This window comes from Chlorocebus sabaeus, chromosome 22 (assembly GCF_047675955.1).
Source record: "Chlorocebus sabaeus isolate Y175 chromosome 22, mChlSab1.0.hap1, whole genome shotgun sequence".
NCBI lineage: Eukaryota > Metazoa > Chordata > Mammalia > Primates > Cercopithecidae > Chlorocebus > Chlorocebus sabaeus.
The window spans coordinates 45,335,314-45,347,496 of record NC_132925.1 but is presented as its reverse complement, the minus strand read 5'-3'; the positions used below and the strand labels follow the sequence as shown (position 1 = coordinate 45,347,496).

General features: G+C 44.6%; 1 long non-coding RNA gene across 6 annotated transcripts in view; it reads left to right on the top strand.

Annotated features, from left to right (window-relative positions):
- The window catches only part of LOC103228142 (uncharacterized), a 138,692-nt gene that overhangs the window by 71,428 nt on the left and 55,081 nt on the right, over window positions 1–12,183 (top strand). The gene's annotated exons all lie outside the window — the stretch shown is intronic.

Below are 12,183 nucleotides of genomic sequence, written 5' to 3'. Positions count from 1 at the left end.
ACCTCTGTCCTGTTGAGCATTGGTTCTGTGAATCTAGACATTTTCAGCTGAAGTGTTTGTGGTTACTTGGGCTTCGGCCAATCTCAGACTCAACTCTGTCTTTCCAGCTTTCCAAACTAGCTCTTCCTCTTGACTTTCTTAATTCTGTAAGTGAGATCTTCACTCTCCCAGTCATGATATTTAAAACCTTGGTATTGTCTGTGAGGAATCTCTCTCCTCCAACAAACCCTGTTGGATTATCTTTCATAGTTAGCCCTTGTTGTTCATCCACAGGGCATGGCCCCAGGACAGGCCCCATATGCCCGCCATGGACTCCTTTCCTGGCCCTCATTCTCATCCCTCGGAAGCTGTTCCCTTAGCCCCACTCTAAGTTGGACCTGCAGACACTTTACACTTCCTAAAGCACTACTTTCATCACACCACTGCTTGCTGCTTGGACCTTCAGTGACCCCCTAGTGCCTTCAGGGTCAAGTGTCGACCTCACAGCTCAGCTCCAGCCAGGCTGCTCTCCACACACTGCCTAAGGGCGCCTGCATTCACAGTCTCCTTGGATCAACCACCCCAGCACCCTCCAAATCCAACACAGTCTTTAAGACTTGAGCCCTACCTTCTTCTGGGAGCTTTCACAGCTCACGATGGATGACAGCCCTTTGAATTACTCACTGTCTGTACTCATTTTCTCACTTCATCGGTATTGTATTGTTATTTAGCCTTTTCATACATGAAGGCTTGTCTCCCCCATTGAAGTTTTTTGTTCTTTGGAGGTAAGAAAAAGGATCTTTTTAAAACCTTGTGATTAATCAAAAAACACCTCCTCACAATATAAAGCAAACTTGGCAAAATATAAGCAGCTATTGAATCTAAGTGATGGTTTGTTTGTATTCACTGTATGATTCCTTAAGCTTTTTTCTTGAATAAGAACCCTATCACATCTAGATAGGGAAACTTAAACTGTTGTCATGTCCAGATCATATAGATGGGAGATTTTGGAATAACAATCTATGTTTGCATGCAATTCTTTGGGTAAATATCACTGCCCAGTCTGTACATTGCCAGGTACCTAAAAAGGGAGGAGTCTCTTACTTCCTGAGCTTTCTTTTGCAGCAAAGGAAAAACATCTTTTCTTTTTTTAAGTTATGCTTGATGCTCCAGAGTGTAAACACGATGCTTAATTTAATGCTTATTGTCCCGTCTTGATCTCCTCCACTTTCACCCTTTATGAACTGGACTTTTGGTCACCCCATTTCTCAGGAGCCTTTGGGGGAGTATTGGGAAGACTGTTTCTGGAAAGGGAATGTTGTTAATGTTTCTAATATATTTTTATAGACTATGTCTACTATTAATATATTTTAGAACAACATATCAGAGACCTCCAGACCCCACAGCATGTAAGTGACAGAGCCAAGTTTTGAAGCCAGGCCATATGGTGCCAAAGCCTATCTCCATGCCAGGACACCATTCTTTTTCTGGGTTTCATCCAGCTTTTGTTCGTAACAGTGGCACTAAGTGTCTCTTTATTTCCTAATTCCAAATAAAACCCTCTTGTTTGGTTCCACATGTATTTCTAGACAAGGACATTTATTTTTAATTTGAAAGCTTCCTTCAAAATGAAATAATCTAATTTTCTAAATATGTTTTCAAGAACAGTATATGGCTACATCTTTTTAAATCCTTAATTTTCAGGAGGCCATGTCACTCTTCAACATGGTTGTTACCGTAACAGTCAGGGGCTGAGGTTAGGTGTGAGTACCTTTGTTTTAGGCGCCATCTCTGCTGGCTGTCAACAGGTAATTGATAGGCTGAGGGGCAGCACTGTAGTGAGTCCACGCGCTCCACACGGTGCAGCTGAGGACACCAGGAGTAGACCGCATTCTACAGCACAAGTGCTTGTTGTAAAGAAGCAGACTATTTATTTAGAACAACAGAAGAGCAGTTATTTTACTAAGACTTGCTGCCTAAAGGGCGGATGATGACCTGGAAGCAAGGGCATCACCTGGGAGCTTGTTAGAAATGCAGGATCTCAGGCCCTCTCCTTGCTGAATCAGAATCTGCATATTTTTTTTAAAAGCCTCAGGCAATTCGTTTGCACATTTTAAAAAAGCTGTTTTAAGCCTGTGAGTGTGTGTTTGTGTGTGCTTATTTCCTTTACTACTTCTATGAAAGGACATCCTTTGTCACTTAGGTTAAACATTCTGCCTTAGACTTGTGTGGCCTTCTGTAGGCACCTAACTCCCTTGAGCTTCAGTTTTTCTTCTGTTAAATGAAGTTGGACCAGATAAACTCTGTGGTCTATCTCGGTTCTATGGTTTTAGTAAAAATCCCTAAGCAACAGAGCTTTGTAACAGTTTATTGCTTCTATTTAAAGCCACCTTTGGGCATTTACACATTTTTAGCCCTGTCTGCTTTATCCTATATCCAACTGCTAAAACCCAGTCTTCCAGAATGTGACCTACCGCCGCTTCCATCAGACTCACTCGGGGATATTGTGAAAATGCAGATTCTTGGGCCACAGCTTAGCCTTCCTGAATTGGAGTCACTGGGGACAGGTCCTAGAAATCCACATCTTTCACCTCTGCGTTAGAGTGCAGGCATTAGCATTTTCTTGCCACTTTCTAAATACAAAGGTCTCTAGGGGTTTTCTTCTCTCATTACTTTCTCTTGTTTTTTTTTTTCTTTTTTTTTTTAATTATACTTGAAGTTCTAGGATACATGTAGATAATGTGCAGGTTTGTTACATATGTATACTTGTGCCATGTTGGCGTGCGGCACCCATCAACTCGTCAATTCACGTGCTCCCTTGGTGCCTTAGACAAATGGAGGCCCAGTGGAAGAAAGGAGAATGCTGCGAAAGGAAGCTAGTTTGGAGAGGGGAGACGTTGACTTTGTGGTAACAGCCGATGATTTGAATGAAATTGTCTAGAAAACATACCAGGCTGTGGTACTGAAGTATATGTAGAGAATTGGTGAGCTATGGGGTTGGGGAAGCCCTGATATATGTAGGATTGGGAACCTGGTCACCTCAGAGCACTGAGGGATATAAAGGGAAAAAAATGAAATACATTTAAGTGTAAGAAGATATGTCTGAATAAGGCAGCAAAGTCTTCTGGGCAGTGGGAGCAGAGAGCTAGCTGCACAGAGGACCTAAGGGTCCAGCTTCAAGGACTCTTCAGAGTTAGAGGGTGGGAGGAAAAGAGGAGTTAGTGAGTCCTCCCAGGAGAGCTTGGAGAGGCAGAGGAGAGTGAGAACAGCAGGAGAGAAGAGCATGGAGGTGGTCAGACACTATATGCCAGTCAGTCTGTCTCCAGAAGGACTCATGCACTTGGAATGAGGGTTCAGTGTCTTTAATCATGTCACGGCAGCCAGATTCTATGTGATTTAAGAGGGGCAACAGGAAGAGGAGCAGAGGAGGGGAGGGTGACGGGGCCTGTGATTGTGGTGATGTACTACTCACACTTTTGCAGGACAGGGGAAACACTGGGTCATTTCGAGGGAAGCGGTCTCCTCGGTGGAGGGGTGGGTATTCACCCTTGGTGCCTGTACGGTGCTTACAAGGTAGTGCCTGTGAGGTTGCCAGCTCGGGAAGGAAGTGATGTGGGTGCGATGGGGGAAGATGGTTGGTAAAGACACAAACATTCTCGGCCAGTTGGCAAACATTGGGAGCAGCAAGCTGGAGGCAAACAGATGTCAGTATTTAGCAAGATGTTAGGACATTTTGGAAGCAAGAAGGCCCTTCTTTCAGCTCACTTCCAGGAGGGATTGGTAATTTTCTTCCTCACTTGAACTTTGTCAGCTACTTAACATAATTCAAACACACTGTAGCTATATATAGCAGATGGTCAACTTCTCTGGGGAGCTTAGATCACGGGCACCCTAAGGTCAATTCAACAAGCATGTCTCGAGGGTGTTCCATATGTAAAGCACTGACTTTGGCTAGTAGGGATCAAAAAGGCTGGGCCTGCCCTTTAGGAGACATGGTTCGGAATGTGTGTTGCTTTCCAGTTAGTTCGGTTATCAAGTGAGCTACTGAGGAGCAATCAGGGAATTTTGTTTTAAGCAAAGAAAAATGTACACTTTAGTGCCACTAACAAGACAGAGAAGGTGATTTTACAGAACTGTTAGAATTCAGTTAATTTTGACCAACATTTGTCAAATGATTGAGGTTTGATGGGCCCCATGTTAAGGATTGAGGATACAGAGAAATATGATGGCTTTGGCCTCAAGGAGTTCAGAGTCTAGCAGGGGAGGCAACCAAGAAGGCATAATTACAGCTTATCCTACACATCCTGCAATGGGGTCACCACTGGATGCTAAGGAAGCATAATCCAGGAGGACTGAGCACAGGAGGTGATTCTGATTAAGCCTTAAAGAACAAGTAGGAGTTTAAACTGCTGAGAGACTAAAAAAAAGGTAAAAGAGCTGATGTGATTCCTCTCTGGCAGCCGTTCAGAGGCAGGGCGTGTAGTTTTGGTTTGTAGAGGTCTGCTAGGGACTTTCAGGGCTTTTAGCTCCTGAAGATCAGGCAGGGCACCTTGGATGACATCTTCTCTGTGCTCTTCTTCCACTTCTCTCTTCCTTGTTTTTCTTTGTTACTCAGAGAGGTCTGAAGCAATAAGGAAAGCAACAGTAACTAAGGCCCGTTCCCCTTGCTGACCTCCAGCAGCACACGCTGCCCACCCAGGGTTGAGGAGGAAATCTAAAGGTTTTTGAGAGGGTGCCCAAAGACACCCTCTGGCCGTTGTATGAGCAGATTATCTGGGCACTGAGGAAGAGAATGGGGTATGTCTGTTAGGACAGCTTTTTGGTTTGGGGTTGAGAATCTCAAAGGTGGCCCTCTGCATCTGGAATGGCCCAGCCTTGCTTTTCTTTCCAACTTGATACCCCTTGAGCTACACATACATTGTTTCCAGAACAGGAGTATTCAGACAAAAACAAGGACAAAATGTTGACTCCTCAAAATTTCCTCCCCTCTTGGTGAGACTTCTCACCCCAGGATGACCCCCCATCCCTGTCTTTGGGAGCTTGTCCACCGTTCCCCCTTCCCTGAGTAGCTGACAATGGACACAAGCAGTGCTGTCCTGTGTGTGTTGTTTACTTGTGTCTCTCACATGGTCTTGGCTGCAGTGGGGCAGGAGCTACGTTGGGAAGATGGGTCTTTTCCACTCAGGAAAGACCGCTTTGTACTAGATTTATACCAGAATTGAGTGGAAGGAGTTCTGGAGTGAGAGAGAAGGTTTCTTATTTTCAAAGACGAAGAAGGAAAAGCATAGCAAGGAGCATACGGCATTGTGATGATAGGGCCGGGTGCTGATGTGGCTTCAGCAGCAGCATATGAGCTAACACTGCAACAGTTTCAGCAAGATGAGCCCAGCCCTGTGCAAGGAGGATGTGTGAGTTCAGAAGAGTTACGTATTTTGGGGAGAAGTTAGGGAAATTTGAATATAGGTTGGCTATTAGATTATATTCAGAATTATTAATTTTGTTAGGTGTGGTAATGACATTGTAGCTGAGTGTCCTCATATTTAAGAGATTCATATTGTAGTATTTATGGGTGAAATGTCAGGATGTCTGTAATTCACTTAAAAATAATTCAGCAAAAGTGATGAAGCAAATATGGCAATAAGCTAATAATTGTTAAATCTAGGTTATGGTGACTAGTTATAGTAGTCTTTGTACTTTTCCACATAACTAAAACATTCCTTAGTTTTTAAAAAAAAAAAAAAAAAAAAAAAAAAGTACAGGCTCTGAAGTCAGACTGCATGGGCCCAAATCCTGGCATTTTCTCCTCTTTAAAATGAGATGAGATAATAAAGTTTCCTACTGCACAGAGTTGTGTGAAGATGGAATTGGATAACATGTGGAATGCTTAGATCAGTATCTAGTCCATAAATTCTCAACAACTGTTGTATTATTATTACTAAAAAGAAACCACCTCAAGAAGTTGAGATTTCAAGCTCAGACTGTGGCTGAGAGAGAACATAACTTTTCCGGAAGCCAGTCAGAGACATCCAACTCAGCTCACCTTCCAGTTTTGGTGAGTTTGGTGGGAGCAGGAGTAGAGCTGGGCTTGATGGTGATCCAGGATCCCCGATGACACCCTTTTCCCTGGGAGGGTGGCGTGAGTGTTGTCAGGGAGAGGGGCAGCAGATCATCTCCCAGAAGAGATATTGAGTCATCAGGCTAGGTGGGAGAGCATATTAGACAATGACATGAACATTGTGTTATGTTGCTTATCTATGCTCAGAACTCAGCGTTCTAGCCATTATGATTTGTTTTCTTTCTATGTTGCACAGGAAATTTTGCAGGTAGGGATGAAGAGGGCTGTGGAGAAAAGAGAAGTCAGCTTCTCTCTGGAAATTGCACTGCACCAGAGAGAGTCCTGAATGTGCTGAGTTGCACTGTATAGAGATTTTCAGAACTAATCAGTTGTTCAAAGATGACACTAGGGTGAAAATGGGTTCATTAGATGTACCGGTCAGGGCTTTGTCAGGAAACAGATGGCCCAGCCATGCTGGGTAACCCGAGGACGGTTTAATGAAGGGACCTTTTTTTTTTTTTTTTTTTTGAGACGGAGTCTCACACTGTCCCCCAGGCTGGAATGCAGTGGTGCCATCTCGGCTTACTGCAACCTCCACCTCTCAGGTTCAAGTGATTCTCCTGCCTCAGTCTCCTGAATAGCTGGGATTACAGGCGCCCACCACCACACCCAGCTAATTTTTTGTATTTTTAGTAGAGATGGGCTTTCACTATGTTAACCAGGCTGGTCTTGAATGCGTGACCTTGTGATCCACCTGCCTCAGCCTCCCAAAGTGCTGGGATTACAGGCATGAGCCACCACGCCGGCCTAATGAAGGGACTCTTTACAAAGGTGTGGGGAGGGATTTAGACTTGAACGAGTGAGGGAAGTGGGTGGTTACCAGAATGTGTGTGAAAGAGCAACCTCAAAAGGAGCTGTGACCTGGGTAAGGGACATAGCGAGCTCATGGGCAGCCGTAACAGTGTCTGGAACAGGGAACACCGCAGCTTCACCCTCCTTGCTTCTTCTGATCTCCTGCCATAACTTTTCAAAGGCTGAGCTCACCAGAATGCCAGAGGGCAAGGGAGACTTGATGTGGTCCATCTAGGTGAGCCTTGGGCACTCAGTCGGCTGGAGAAGGACAGAGGGTGTGCCTGGAACAGATGGAGAGTGATGGAAGGGCAAACAGGAGCCCCTGGTTGACTAGGAGAATGTGAGGCTTTTAGGAGAAACAATTTTCTCCAACCCTCTTTCAGTTAGTTTCCCAGCACTAATATGTGAGCTAGGTGATCGCCGTACTCTAGCTGCGTAAGCTCCAATATCTTTACACAAACTCCACTTTCTAAGGATGCAGTGTTAGCTGCAGTGCTTCAAATCCCCAAATGGGAGATCCAGAAGGCTCCAGAAGAGACATTAGAGATAATTTAGTCTATTTGCCTCTTTCCTTCAGATAAGAAAACACTTCTCAGAAGGTAAAGTGATTAGTCCACAACTTCTTCATGGCAGAGTCAGAAAGGGGACGCTCATATCCAGGTTCTCAGTAAAATGATATTTTCCGAGGCCCTAATCCTACTCTGACCTCAGATATGATATTAGCACTTATCCTCTCTTCCTACGTCCCTGACCTTGACTGTTCTTTCCTACCCTACCCCACCCACCCCACTCCCACCTGTTGTGATGGGGAATTACTCTGATGCAATGGCGGCCTTTAAGTATGCTCTACATATAGTTGGCACCCAAACCAGAGGTCATGGAACTGGAAGCTCACAGCCAAATTAGGATGCTTGGATCACATGGTTCATTAAATCAATTTAAAGCACACAGCAAAACAACAACAACAACAACAAAAAACCAACAAACAAAAAAAAAACACAGGAGGAAAAATATGGGATAGGTCTATGCACTTAGAATATGGTAGAAATGGAGAGAAGGATCACATCCCTGATCTGGGTTACATATCCAAGTCTATGTCCTATGTATCTCTCTGCTATGTCAGCTTTTCCTGCTGATGATGTGTTTATGGAAACCAGAATTGAGAAGTGAGCAGGAGGGCACAGCAGGTAGGAGGTGCCTGTTCCCAACACACACTCACTTTTTCAGAGAAGCACTGGGGCAGCAATGCAGGCCAGGGGAACCACTCACCGGTTATCCTGATGAACTGCTCTGGGTTCTGGGTGCATGGCTTGGGCAGAGGACTGGTGAGGCCTGACTAGGATGTGAAGACACAGTTTGAGAGACTCCTGACATAGTCTCGTAACTACCCACCTGCCTCCTGATGTCCTGCACGTGTCTCCTCAGGCCCTATGCCTTAGCTCAGCTGGTTGGCAGTGGCCTTGAGGTCAAACCATGGGTCTGATTCCTATGGGACCCAGCTGGGCTTACACAGAGGAACAAATGGCTTCTACTCCATGGGCAGTGCCTCCTTTCAGACTAGAGTGGCTAGTCTGAAAATCTCATCATTGATGGGGCAGGATGACAAAGTTTGGAAAACTTAACCAAATCCCAGTTCTAGGATCTAGATCCCAATTCTAGAAGTTGGGGCTAGGGATATGGTCATCCTTCTGGGAGGAAACCACCCACCTCCATCTGTGGAACTCAGTGTACTCGCCTGGGCCCTTGTCAGCCTCCACTTGGTGTAACCTGATTTTCCACGGGTAGCAGCCTCTGTGACATCCTGTGAGGTGGCAGCATGTGAGCATCCAGATTGCTTTGTGAAATTAGAACTAAAGCCAAAAAGGCTGGTTGGCCCAGTGACACCGATGACAGTCCCACATCCATCTACGTTTAAAGTTCCTGGGAGGCTTCTTTTTTGCTGAGTGTGCTATATAGTGAGATTTAATCTTTAGAGTTCATCTAGCAGCACCTCTGTTTCCACCTAACGTAGTTAATATCTGTGCTTAGGCCAGAGACACAAATAAGAGGCAGCTAGTGCAAAACCCCCTTCCCCATCTGCCTTCATCACAGACTAACATCGAGGCCTCTGCCCTGCCATGTCTGGAGATGATAGAGAAGCCTGGTAGATTTTAAATATTTATTGATTTACACCCTTTCCCTAGCAGTTGAATAATGCTTATTGACAGAAGCACTGGGGACATATCATTTTTACAAAAAGAAAAAAATTATCATGGAGCTTGGAGGAGTTGGGGAGGGATAAAGAGGAGCCCGCACTGAGTGATGGTCTCAGGACGGAACAGTGTGACATTTTCCACTGGATGCATGAGGTAGCAATGTGATTTGTGATGTGAAAAGGGTCTCCAGGCCGTGGCAGTGCCTGCATTGAGACTGAAGACTGAGGATGTAAAATGGGTGTCTGACCTCCTGCTTTGGTCTTTCTGGATATTGAAGCATGAATAACAGCAAGGACAATAATCATTAGTAATCATACCTAGTGTTTATTGAAAGCCTCCGCACTTTTGGTATAAAGTCAAGCATTTTCACAAATATCTCATCCTTAAAATGACCTTTGTGGTCTCCATTTTTAAGATAAAGAAATAGGCTAGGAACTTGCCTAAAGTCACACAGCTATTAAGTGGCAGAGCTAAGACTTGAACCAAGTGGTCTATTTGTCTAGTTCCATAGTCCACATTCTTTCTGTTGGATCGCGCTGGGGGGAAAGGAATTCATGGAAACCTGTCAGGAGGAGGAGGAGGAGGAGGAAATACTGAGGGAACGTGGTTAAGATGTCTGAGAGACTGGGGATATCCCAGAGCTGAGTCGATACATGTCCCTCTATGTCGTGCACAGCCCGGGGTCAGTGCTAGACAGAATCACACCAAATCTGCTGCTCCCATTTACTTGTAGCAGGGAACAGGGCATGCTTGAGAAAAGCAGGCAGGTTGGATTTTTAGGTGTATAGGGCAAAAATAGAAAATCAATGTAAACTGTAGTAAAGTGAGAGAGTCCTTCACTGTGCAGTGGGGAACCATTGAGTATTTTTGAGTGAGGAAATTATATGATAGGACTGCTTTGCTTTAGCAAAATTAATTTTTGAGCAGTGTTTAGAGTGGATTGCAGAGTGGACTAGGTAAGTGCTGTAAAGGAGTAGATACCACATGCAGCTGAAGCTCAGAGGAAAGGGAGGTGAGCTTTGCCTGGGGGAGTTAGGGAATGGTTTGTAGAACATTTGACCTAGGCCTGGAAGGATGAATTTGGTGAGTCAGTGAGTGGGAAGGCCAAGCTATTTCTGGAGGAGAGACTGGAGAGCCTCTCTCGTCAGGCTGCTGTGCAAATGGGCTTGACTAGCAGGCATGTATTTAGATACTATCTTGCTTTGAAAGGGATTTACAACAGCTTAAAAATTTTTGTGTACCACAACAAGATAAAGAAAAATAGGGAGGTGATGAAATACAGGCAGAGGAAAAATTAAGGTAGGAAAAATGAGATGAAGATAGGATTAAAGTTAGTACAGTTAGCTGGATTTGATCCCTATATTCTGCTCTCTAAGGCTTATGGACAGAGACCACTGTTAAAGATAGCAGGTGTGGAGTAAAGGCAGAGACTGTGAAGTGGTGATGGCTGAAAAACTTGCAGTCCTGAAAAAGTCTCTGCTCTGAGTACCAAGCTCGGTGATCGGTGGTGAGAGGTCCAGGAAGCATCCACGTACATACTTACCAGGTCCTTGCAGAACCTGCTGGCATTCTCTCTTTACTGAGAACATACCATACTGAATCTAGATCCGAAGACTTTGTTTCTGCTGGAACCTTTGCTTGAATGTTCTTTGCATCCTAGCCATGGTCTTCATGAGGCTGCAGCATGTCCCACTACCTGTGGGGAAGAGATCTTCTATGACATCACCCTGTTTCCATCGCTGATCTCCCTGAACACATTCCATGACTTGTCATCACAAACCCCCTTTCATTATTGCTCTTTCACGTGGTAGGTGTTTGCTACCCAGCTAGATAGAGGTTAAGCTCCTGGAGGACAGCTGGGAACTTGTTTCCTAAGTCTCAGTGCCTGTCCCAGTGTTGTTTATAGAGTAGCAGCTAAGTAAATGTAAGCTTGACCTTCCCTTCCTCTGGCATTTGCCTTGTGTGTCAATTTCAGTGGGTCCTCAGTCAGGAGGTCTTGGTTTAAGGACTCCTCTGTCATTGTCATGGGCCTGTCCCTTCTCCTTTCTAGATCTCAGTTTTGCCACCTATAAAAAGAGAGGATTTCACTAAATGACAAAGTCACTTTCACATATAAAATGTTTGTGTGACTGAAATTGCCTTAATCAGGGATACTTTCTGCCTTATCTTGCCCTCTTCAACTATCTTTTGTGTGTGTGTGCTGATGTCCATCATTGAAAGGTTTCTATTCATGTTTAAACCTCATGTTTAAAACTTAGCATTTCTATGTGGAAGGTGATCAGGAAGGGGAGGGAGGCAGCCTTGTGCCTGATTAGATGACATGGGGGGCATGGTGTACATGCCTGCATAGGTGTGCTGGGATGCCTGGTGATCTGAGATCAGTCAGGTGCTACCTGGTGGGTGACTTCTCTAATGGTGTCATCCCATCCCTTGCAGGTATAAGTTTGCTGGAAATTCACTTAAAATAAAAGCAGCCATTAACTAAGCACTTTCCAAATGCAATCTATTTCTCCCAACAACTCTGAAAGGTAGTCGTTACTCCCATTTATAGCTGTGAAAACATACCCAGAGAGGTTAAGTGATTTGCCAGAAATGTTCAAAACGAAGATCTCACCTAGGGCTGTCTGGCTCCAAAGCTTGGGTTCTTTTCATCAACGTTGCCTTGCAACCTAGCCCAAAAGAGGAGAGCTGAAGACATCTTAGTCTATCTGTGCTGCTCTAGCAAAATACCTGGTACTTGGTAATTTATAAAGAACAGAAATTTATTGCTCATAGTTCTGGAGGCTGGGAAGTCCAAGATCAAGGAGCTGGCAGGTTTGTTGTAAGGATTTGGTCTCTGTTTCCAAGATGGTGCCTTGAACGCTGTGTCCTCTTTTATGAGGGCCTTCATCTCATTCATGATGAGGGGAAAAGCCCTCATAATTTAGTCACTTCTTAAAGACCCCACCTCTTAATACCATCACATTGGCTGTCAAGTTTCAACATCTGAATTTTGGAAGGGATACATCTGAACCATAGCTCTTTTCATCGACACTTTCTCCCAGAGAAAGAGAGAAGATGTCCATGTCACGACTATGTAGGAAAGTGAGAATTTCCCTGGCA